An 11322-nucleotide genomic window follows, 5' to 3' on the forward strand; every position below is an offset into this window, starting at 1 on the left:
TGTCATTCTTTAACAAATTAAACATGAAATAAAACTGAATTGTAACGTAACATTATTTTATTGGCAACTTTTCAGTTATTTAATTTATCATAAAGTCAAAAACAATGATAGGTTATTCAGAAAAGTTATTTAATAAGAGTTCATATAACACATACAATTTCATAATTCATAATATAACAATTTGAAAAACAATTTCACACAATTGACACAAATAATGTTAATTTAAAGGAAAGTCAGTAAAGCAAAAGGAAAAGAAAGATATCAGGAAAGAAAAAACAATATTCAAAGGAGAAATCAAATGAGGCAGTTGAGGAAGTGAAGGCAGGGGCAAGTTTAAGGGTACCTGCAAAAAAATACAGCATTCCCCACACTACTCTCCAGGACTATAAAAAGAAATATGTCCACAACCCTCATCCTAACCAACCCTCAGCTCCCCCTATGGTGTCAAGGATAAGGGTTACATGGACTCGGAGCTCTTCTTAAAATGGCTCAGCCATTTTATTAAATATGCTCCTGAGGAGAGACCACTAATTTTAATCATGGACCAACACGAGACACACGTTTCAAAAGACGTAATCATGTTCTGCAGGGAAAACCAAATTGAAATTCTCTGCCTACCTGTCCACACAACCCATATTCTGCAGCGCCTCAACATTGCAGTCTTCAACCCACTGAAGTGTGCTTTCTCAACTATGGCTTCCAGGATGGGTCAGCTCTCCTCAAACATGTCTACCCCACTGCAGTCACAGCCCAAAACATTAAGGCTGGGTTTCGCAAGGCTGGCATCTTTCCTCTCTCCAGGGCTGCTGTGGACACTTTTGATTAATAATTAATAATATGATAATTCATCCTCTCAGTTACTTACATTTCTTTCCAAGTGTGATAATGAGTTTTACATACGTTTTATTTTATTAGGTGGAAAGAGTGCTTCCATCTGCAGATGGAAATGATGCCAAACCACTCCGTCAGACACACCATCCATCGCTCCCGCCACACCATCTGCCACACCAACCAGCTCTGCCACCACAACATCCATCACTCATTCACCCACACCATCCAGTGCTCACGCCACTCTCACCTTCACGTCCAGCACTCAACCTGATGACAGATTAAGCACAACTCAAACACCTTGCCCCACCTGTAACCCGGTGGCTCCCAAAAATGACCTGGTGGCAGCAGGTGTAATACCTGAGAGTCTGGCTAACGTCCTCATGAGTCCAGCCCTGGAGAGGAAGGAGAAGGTGAGGCGTCGCATTCCTTTGCCAGCCCGTGTCTTCACCAGCGACGAGTATTTCAACCTACTGGTTAAAAAGAAACTGAGGGAAAAGATAAGGAAAAAACAAAAGAAAGTGCAAGGAAGAGATGGCAAAAAAGAAAGAAGGAAAAGAGACAAGCCCAGGAGGCCAAATGTCAAAAGAGGCAGGCACCTCCTTCTCAGACGGAAGATAAACAAAGGAACAAAAGCACAAAATGAACAAAGTGTAGTTAACACAATATATCAGTGAATGTTTTTATAATAAAGTTCAAACAGTTTTAACTCAATCAGATTTAAGTATTTGTGAGGCTCACTGCTGCTTAAAGGTTTAGTTCACCCAAAAATTTGAATTCTGTCATTATCTACAAATGAAGATATTTTGGATTTAATCCAAGAGCTTTCTGATCCTCCCATGGATAAATCTTTGAATAAAGTTAATTTTGTTTACTTTGCACACAGAAGTATTCACATTGACTTATTTTGACTATGTTTTTGGTTCCTTTCTGGGCATTGAAAATGCATATCCAGTAAATATAGGAGGATCAGAAAGCTCTTTGATTAAATCCAAATGATCTTCATTTGTGTTCTGAAGATAAACAAAGGTCTCATGGGTTTGGAACAACATTAGGGTGAGTTATTAATGACAGAATTTTCCTCTTTTGGTGAACTAACCTTTTAAGATCACCTGAAATCACTCAACAGTTCTTCTTTAGAAAAATTAGCATGTAGCACTGATATTGATTCTTCATGGTCGATTTTGTTTGCCGATGTTTTACAAGCAAATGGGCTGATTCTGAAAGCCTTTTTAATATATTTAGTTTACACCTTAAGCAAGGGACAAGAATGAATGATAATATGAGTACATGAACAATATGTTTATTTTCTCTATTATAGGTACAGCCATTTAAATTAGAGGCAAAACCACTGCATTTAGATTAAAATCTAAATAAATGACAAAATATATTATAAATAACAAAAAATAAACGACAGTTCTTTCTTAAGGTGCGGTCACACTGCACTTGTTCCATTGACTTCCATTCATACGCATGCGAATGCGTTAGACCGGAAACGCAAGCTCGTGCGAAACATTTTCGCATTTCGCTGCGTTTGAAAGTTCAAGCTTGGTGAACTCTGACCAACGAATTCGCGTCACATGACTCTGTGGGACCAACAGGAGATCGACACGTCACAGCATGACCTCTAGCTGAATGAAAATAACCTTACATATAAACATTTAAAACTGCAGCACTGCGGTAAAATGTAGTAGATTGTATGTTTTTACATTTAAAATGTATTATTAGTATCATGTGCTGAATTTAACTTTTAAAAAGACGCAGCCGAGCATGACGTAATATCACGACCGTTGCAGCAGCATCCGAAGGAATTTCGCATGCTCAAAGTCTAGTGTGACCGCGCCTTTAGTCGTGTAGACAATAAATACAGCTATAATCAAAATAGGCTATACTCTTTCAAAATTCAAAGTGCAAACAGAGAACGAATCTTCAAGCATGGTACAGAGCTATTAATAGACAACTACACAATTTATTAGCCCACATACTAATAACAGCTTCAATATTTTATGTAGCCTAATTTGCGCGCATTGGGGAGTCGTTCTCTAAACGTGGGGTATTAAAATTGCTTTAAATGCGTGTGCGCGTTACTTTTGGTTTCGTTTCAACGATCCCGCGAAACTCGGCGGTGATGAGCGCGCATTCTACAATACAAGAGATTACTTTAACAAAACCTTTTGAAAGTAGGAGGACACACACTGGATTTTGAAAAGCGTGTCCCCAGTGAAAATTACGCCCCTGTATAAGTGCAGCTCTGCCGCTGAGTTATCGTTTGATGTGAATGTATGTCGCGTTGTACCTATACTGAGACTATATTGAGACTGAGCCGCCAGAATGTGTCTGGTGTTTTCTCATATTTGACGTGTTGCCAGTCTTGGACGCATAACCTTTTTACAAATATTGCATCGCACGCTGTTGCCGTCAATATTAGCATAATGTAGCAATACTTTTGATCGCTTGTTACATTGTTTGCGTTAAATTTATGCTACGCTTTAAAGTATAGTGTACATTACAGCCTCACATTTGACAAGCTCTGGGCGAGTGGGCGTAACCGCCATAAACTATTGATTTTCAAGGCAGCCTCGCCGCAGCTTATCACCAGCATTTGATCTGGGCACGTTAAAGATTTCTAGCTCACTGACGTTGACAAGATTATATCCTTGGGTATCGAAATTTGGTACCGAACGAAAATTATTTTTTCGATACTCAATAGTATCGAGACAATTCGGTCGGTGCTTAAAAAGTATCGAACTCGATACCCAGCCCTACCCTTAACGCTCCTTCTACAGGTTGGAAGCTGAATTGTCAACACTAAAGAGTTGTTTTTACCTTGAAATAATGTTTCCGAACTCATGTCAGTGGTTCATCAACTCATAACAGGGTGAAACAGCACTTTCGTATTCGCTTTGCGACCTCTATCAGCCATAACAGCACTATGTACGTTTAGGTCGACGGGTCGCGGTTTTGTAGTTCAAATGAGATTACAAATGCGACTTGCTTTACGGCAGGCTTCACAAAAGGTTTTCATACTTTCATAAAGTCATACAACACACTCTACTTTGTAACTGGACATCGTTATTTCCAAAGCCGGTCCTGGATAGCCTCCAAACAACGTGAATGTGATGCAACGGTAGGCTTAATAGTTTACGACAGCAGTAATGGACAATTCCGCTTCCAACCTGTAGAGGGAGCGTTGAGGGAAAAGTTACTTAGTGTTGCTTTAAGGAAAAGTTTTGTTTTCCGAGAGATCTAATAGCACTACAATATAAATGCTACTTTAATAAGCTCAATATCTGTGCTGTGATGGGAGTTGAAGAGGACCTGCTATGCCACTTTTCCTTAACAAGTCTCAGTCTTTTGAATTGAATAAAGTCAGCATCACATTTGCAATCGTGCTAATATTCAGGAAAACAGCACTCTTCTTCTTTAAGAGTTGCTTAAACATACCATATGTGACCCTGGACCACAAAACCAGTCATAAGGTTAATTTGACAAAACTGAGATTTATACATCATATGAAAGCTCAATAAATAAGCTTTCTATTGATGTATGGTTTGTTAGGATCGGACAATATTTGACTGAGATACATCTATTTGAAATCAGAAATCTGAGGATGCAAAAAAATCTAAAAGACTGAGAAAATCACCTTTAAAGTTGTCCAAATTAGGTTCTTAACAATGCATATTACAAATAAAAAATTACATTTTGATATGTTTACAGTAGGAATTTTACAAAAAATCTTCATGGAACATGATCTTTACTTAATTTCTCAATGATTTTTGGCATAAAAGAAAAATCTAAAATTTTGACCCATGCAATGTATTTTTGGCTATTGCTACAAACAAACCCCAGCGACTTAAGACTGGTTTTGTGGTCCAGGGTCACATATGTTGAAAATTAACAACAAGAACAGTGATGATAGCACTGGTTTTCAAATTAATAAAATGGCTTACTTCAAGATGCTTTTTCAAGATTAGATTGTGTCTTAAAGTTGATCGGAGAGACAAGTTTAGTTGCAATTCCATTGGACTATGATGTTACATGATTTTGTATTTGTATTTCCACAATGCTTGGCTTTCTGATTTCCTCCTGGGAGTCCTGACTTGCAGTGCAGGTTAATTGAATAGTTACTCATATTTTGTATTTTAAATATGAAATTACTTTCTTTCTTTTGTGGGTTTGATTAGAAAATATTTCTTACTTGAATGCTGCTTTTAAATTATCTAGCGTGAAGATAAACATGGCAGATTATGCATTATGCATTATGATATTTTTTTTAGAGGATCTGGTGTTTTTTTACAAATATGGTAGTTGTGATAAAAGCACAACAATATATATGTTACAAATAACGTTTTTTAATTATGACTATAAATGTTCAATCTTTGTTGTTTCACATTAATTTGGAGATTCAATGTGAAATTGTTTATTGTCAAATAGTTAGTTTTTAATTAATTGACAGCACTAGTCTAAATGTTTTGATGTTGCTTTGTGCAATTAAACTGTTGTTAACTTACATTTTTCTCATTTCACCTCAGACCTGATGGCACTGAAAGAGGAGAGTCAAGAACTCAATGAAACAGAAGAGAAAAATCAAAATGAGAAACATGATTTCAAAACTGAAGAAAAATCAATTAGTTGCTCACAGAATAAAAAAACTTCCTCACCAGAAAAAAATATAAAAACACAAAGTACAGATCTTAATTCTAACCTGAGAATTCACACTGGAGAGAGACCTTACAGCTGCCAACAGTGTGGGAAGAGTTTCTCACGAAATGGAGATCTTGAGACTCACATGAAAATTCACATTGAAAAGAAGCCGTTAATATGCCCTCAGTGTGGAAAGAGTTTTACAAAGAAAAAATACCTTGATGTCCACATGAAAACTCACACTGGAGAGAAGCCTTTTGCCTGCCCTCAGTGTGAAAAGAGATTTACGCAGAAAAAAAATCTTATTGTCCACATGAGAGTTCACACTGGAGAGAAGCCTTTCAATTGCCAACAGTGTGGGAAGAGTTTCACATGTAATAGAAAACTTAAGACTCACCTAAGATATCACACTGGAGAGAATCCATTCCAATGTGATCAATGTGGAAAGAGTTTTACTCTGAAAAGTCAACTTAATATCCACATGAGAATTCATACTGGAGAGCGACCTTTCATCTGCAAACTCTGTGGCAAAAGTTTCACACGAAATGGAGTTCTTGAGGCTCACATGAAAATTCACACTGAAACAAAGCCATTCATATGTCCTCAGTGTGGAAAGAGTTTTACACAGAAAAGTACGCTTACTGTCCACATGAGAATTCACACTGGAGAGAAGCCCTTCATCTGCCCTCAGTGTGGAAAGAGTTTCACGTATAAAGGAAACCTCAAGGCTCACATAAGAAGTCACACTGGAGAGAGTCCATTTAAATGTGATCAATGTGGGAAGAGTTTCAGACACTGCGCAAACCTTATTAATCACACGAGGATTCACTCAAGAAAGAAGAGTTTTAAATGTCATCAGTGCAAAAAGAGTTTCACAGAGAGGGAACATCTTAAGACTCATGTAGTAACTCACATGGGAGAAAAGCCTTTCATGTGTCATCACTGTGGAAAGAGTTGTTCAAGAGAAGGAAACCTCAGGGTTCACTTGGGCATTCACACTGGAGAGAAACCTTACACCTGTGAACAGTGTGGAAAGAGTTTCAATGTTAAAGTAAACCTTAAGATTCACATGAGAGTTCACACTGGAGAGAAACCGTACAAGTGTGTTCAGTGTGAGAAGAGTTTCACGTGTCTAAGCAGCATTAAACGTCATTCGCAAACTCATTCTGGAAAGAAACTGCCGTTTTCTTCAGTGCAAGAAGAGGTTTAAAAAAAGAAGCAATTTCTACAATCATCTACACATTCATTTTGAAATACATTAAGTTGTAGTCAAAGTACTAAAACATTGTTTTTCATCACACTTACAGAACAATCATGCAAATGTAAGACTATCTGTGTTCTTTGTTCAAGAGTGTACTGAGAAAAAAGCTGTGTGAAATCAAGGCTGTTCACACTGGAGCTGAATGTGGGCTACATCTGATCACCTTCATGCATCCTTCACCTTTTTGTTTTTGTACTTCTGAGGCCATACCAGACCATTTGCTTTATTGTAGTTTCAAATATTGAGTGATTACAGTAGATTCCCTCAAATTGTGACTATGAAGAGTAATGTCACTGAATTCCATGTGTTGATTTCTTTTAATCAAAATATTAGTCAAACTTTTACCTTCCTGGGAAAAGCAACAATAAACTGAACAAAATAACTTGTTCCCATTGATTTTAAGTGTATTTTAGTGTATTGTTTGGTTAATCTCAATTTAATGTTGTAATATGTTTATGGACTTGATCAGGAGAAGCATGAAAATATTATTCTAGTTTTGTGCAGGTCTTTTTTAAATCTGCAGTTCATTCTTTGTTGTGCTTCCAGTGGCCTGTATATACAGTAGATATACGTACTGTTTACATTCATATATATTTGCTACAATAAACAATCCTAAGCAGTGGGCCTTCATTCGTTTTCTTGTTAATGATATATTAAAGATAGATTAAATAGATGTATTCAGCAATAACACATTTTCATACCCCGCCTCTATCCATGCACAAATAGCTTCTCATCAACCCATTATATCTATTTTCTGTTACCTACCAGCCAAGCTACATTTTACAACTCATCACATTTAGCACATACTTTAAACACTTCATGGAATTCTCATTTGCACAGAATTTTTTCTGTTGCCAAATTACACAGTTTGGTCATTTTTAACTTTACACTGTTCACACAGTGGGGAAAACCCTTCACTCTTTGCACTTCCGAAGTCACACACAATACTTTAAGCCTTTTTTAGCCTTTTATCACTTTTACCTTGATAGTGTCCCGACTGTGTGTATGCAACGAGATGAGAATTAAACAAAAGTGTTTTTTTTTTTAAATAAAATCCACAAAGGGTAATCCAGACAAGTAAGGAGGGGAACATACATCCAACACTGGTCACAAAGGAAGGGACAAGCAGAACTTATATGAAACTCAGGTGCAGCAGGAAACAATTAACTAGACATGACTAAACAAGGAATCTTGAACCAAACAGAAACAAAGACGGGAAAAACAAGGAAAAATCTGTCTATAAATGTGACATAACTCCCCCCTCCTGGAAGGCGCGTCTCACGCCATAACAATCAACCGGGGAGGGGGATTGGCCCCCTGGAGGCTGGTTACTGAGGGAGACATAGAAGCCTCCAGGGCGAATCAAGGAGCTTGGAGAGCCATGGTGGATCAGGGAGCTCGGGGGACAATAGCTGTGCAGACAGTTCAGGGAGCCATTGTTGATCAGTAAGTTCGGAAAGCCATGGCAGAGCGGACAGTTCATAACGAATTAATTCATTGTAGCCTGCCCTACTGTTTCCACCAGTGCTGAATTTGAGCTGGATTTTTAAAGATCCGGCATTAACACGTGACAGTGCGTGCGTTTATAGGAGACAGAGCAAGCGCGGGTTTATGTAGGAGATGTAATTGGAGGATGTGTTTTGGTCTAAAAAAAGTGAAACTAAAAATAGCAGGCGTTGGGTTCACGTACCTCTGTAATTCGGCACAAATCCAAGTGTTTCCATATTCCCAATGTATTTGAATACTAAACTGTTATTTTTAATGTAAACTAGGCTTTGTATTGTACGTTCGTATTTCGATGGAAAAAATATATATATTCTCTTTTATTGTTCCAAGCTCTGTTCATTATGGTAAAACCATGAAAAAGGCATATTTGGTGTAGTTCATTTAATCTAATTTGATTAAAATTATTTAGTTTTTTTTCTGCTGTTTTTGTATGCCTCATTTATTCATGTAAACGAACTAGTTCATGTAATTCGTTTGGAGTTCACTGTAATTTGTATTGTGATTGCTAACAACTTCCTTGTTATTATCTCCTAATAATAATAATAATAAAATAAGTAAAGATGCGGAAATTGAAAGCATTTCATTTGGCTATATAGTGTGATTGTGTTTTTTTTTAGCCGCAGCCTCCCCAAGTAGTTCATTGCACATGTCTTTAGCAGCAGGCAGAATTAACTCTTCCCCAATAGTAAAGGGTTTCTTAGCTTTAGCAATCCGACTAGCCACTAAGTATGAGGCTTTTAGCGCAGCCACGTTCACCGATGTGGTTGCTTTAAGCACTAGTTTTTGCCCTTCTTGCTCGCGTTTCTTACGCTCAAAGAACTCAAGGGGTTTGTCTTTAAGTGTAGGATGCTTGGACTCTAGATGTCGAATTAGCTTTGATGGTTTCATTGCTTCATTTGACAACTTATCGCCACATACCACACATAAAGGACTTGGTGCATGCGAGTCACCGGTCTTTGCGAACCCATATTTTAAATATGACTCGTCATATTTCCGATTGAATGACCCCTTCTTTTTCTTTGAGGTATCTGGCTCATCGTCAGTGGGTCTTTTTTCCCCTCTACCCCTTCCAAAAAAACTCTCTAAAGATGTTTGCTTTTTGTTGCTCATTCTAGCAGTTTAGCTAACTTCGTGTGACACTACCGTTCGCCAAGAACTGATCAAGTGAAGTGAGCTGAGCTGAGGCTGCGCACAGGGCTGCATTGGGATTGGGACCCGCCGGAACACAAATCTCGCGGGAGCGGGCGGTTTGAACTTTGCTGCGGGCGGGAATGGGCGGCAAAAAAAAAAAAAACACTGCGGGATCGGGAGGTAGCCTAGCGACATGAATACAGAATACCTGTGACATCTGGCTTTGGTTAATAATTGCAAAACTGCTGTTTTCATGTAGTTTATCATTATATTTTTTTTGCAAAGCAGTCTATTTTTATGTGCCGTGTGATGGTGCAACGTTTTGGATAAAAACGAAATTATATTCGAATGTATTGTGTGTTTTGTCTTTCTGTGTTCTCATAGCTGCTTTCAGACTTTCTGCACATTTACACCAGGACCAATCAAGCCTACGGAATACTTCAATAGCTAAAATCAAAGTTGGCTACTTGAAGTCTAACACCGTGTCTACACCGGACAAATGACATTAGAACCTTATGCTGTCTAGACTGGATGCGGCGCAATACGGCAAATCAAATAAGCCCTGCGCAGCGCTGAAGCCAATATGTAAAGTGTAAAGGCGGGACAGACAGACAGACGTAAGGGGAAAAAAAGACCTTGCAAAATGCAAACATGCATGCAATCAAACAACTGCATATATGCTTATGGCATGTAAAAACGTGACATTATTGCGAATTAAATTGAGTTTATTTAGTTTGCATGCATTTTTTTTTAAACTCATGTTGTAGGCTACGGCCCGGTTAGGAATGTCCCGCGGCCCGGTGGTTGGGGACCGCTGCCTTACAGCACTCCTGTTCACACTGCCTCCGATAATCTACTGTCAGTCTTGCCCACTCCATTCCAGGATGTCAAAAATGTTTTCATGTTGCAAAAAGTACGGTTGTTCGCGCAGTTAAATTACATGTACACATATGGCCGTAAGGAAAACAAACTATGCATTATCACATGCCTGGCAAAATGCAAATCAGTGTAGTGGTAACTGGAGAAGTGGGTATACGCTTCATATGTGAATTTCGTTTTGAACTTTCTATTTGAACGCATTTGTTTACTGGATCCTTGGACTGAAATGTTTACAGAGGTTCATTGTTTTTAAAAAATTTCAAGGTATTGTTATGTACATTATTATGTACTGATTCAAGTGAATGCCGTGCGGGCGCAGGAGCATTAGGCGCAATTATCAAATACATTTGAAAGCAAGCCGGAGCCACGGTCCTGACTGCATCGTCACTGTCTTTACTGGATGTTTTTAACGGATATTTACATTTATTCACACATGACTGGATGTGGTGGACTGCCATGATTTTGGCTAATACAGGACACTACAGAATAATGCGCATCAGAGGGGATTTAAAAAGTGGGTATACGCAAAGCAGCCTGATTAAGAAGTCGGTATACACCATATACCTGCGTATACCTGTCAGAGTTCTACCACAGCCGGACACACAGACCACACCCTCTGAAGACACACACACACACGTTCACAATCACCTGACTATTGATATCACCTGATTCCACTACCACACCCCTATAAATACCTGGACTGTTCATTCAGCTAGCATCTGGTCTACAGATCACAACCTTCGCTATCGCTGATCTCCATGACTGCTCTCAACTCTGTGTTTCTCCATCGATTCTGTAGGATCTGCTTGTGAACTTCTCAGATAAGAATACTCACCTCAAAACCTGCTACATACTACTTACCATTGTGTCAATAAACTTACCGTTGCTGTTTTATACTTACCTCCGTCTCTGCCTCCATATATATTGTGACAGAAGACCAGATCCACAACACTATGAACAACGAAGAAGCATCCGCACCAGACCCACTCGCCGAACTCATCAACACTTTCAAGGCAGCACTTACACCAATAGCCTTTCTCATATCTCTACTCACCGGTAAAGCTCTTTAGTGG

General features: G+C 38.6%; 1 pseudogene; it reads left to right on the forward strand.

Moving 5' to 3' along the window:
• LOC141312750 (uncharacterized) overlaps window positions 1–7140 on the forward strand; it is a 40744-nt pseudogene extending 33604 nt beyond the window's left edge.
• Window positions 7141–11322: the final 4182 nt, after the last annotated feature.

This window comes from Garra rufa, unplaced genomic scaffold (genome assembly GCF_049309525.1).
Source record: "Garra rufa unplaced genomic scaffold, GarRuf1.0 hap1_unplaced_005, whole genome shotgun sequence".
Lineage (NCBI taxonomy): Eukaryota > Metazoa > Chordata > Actinopteri > Cypriniformes > Cyprinidae > Garra > Garra rufa.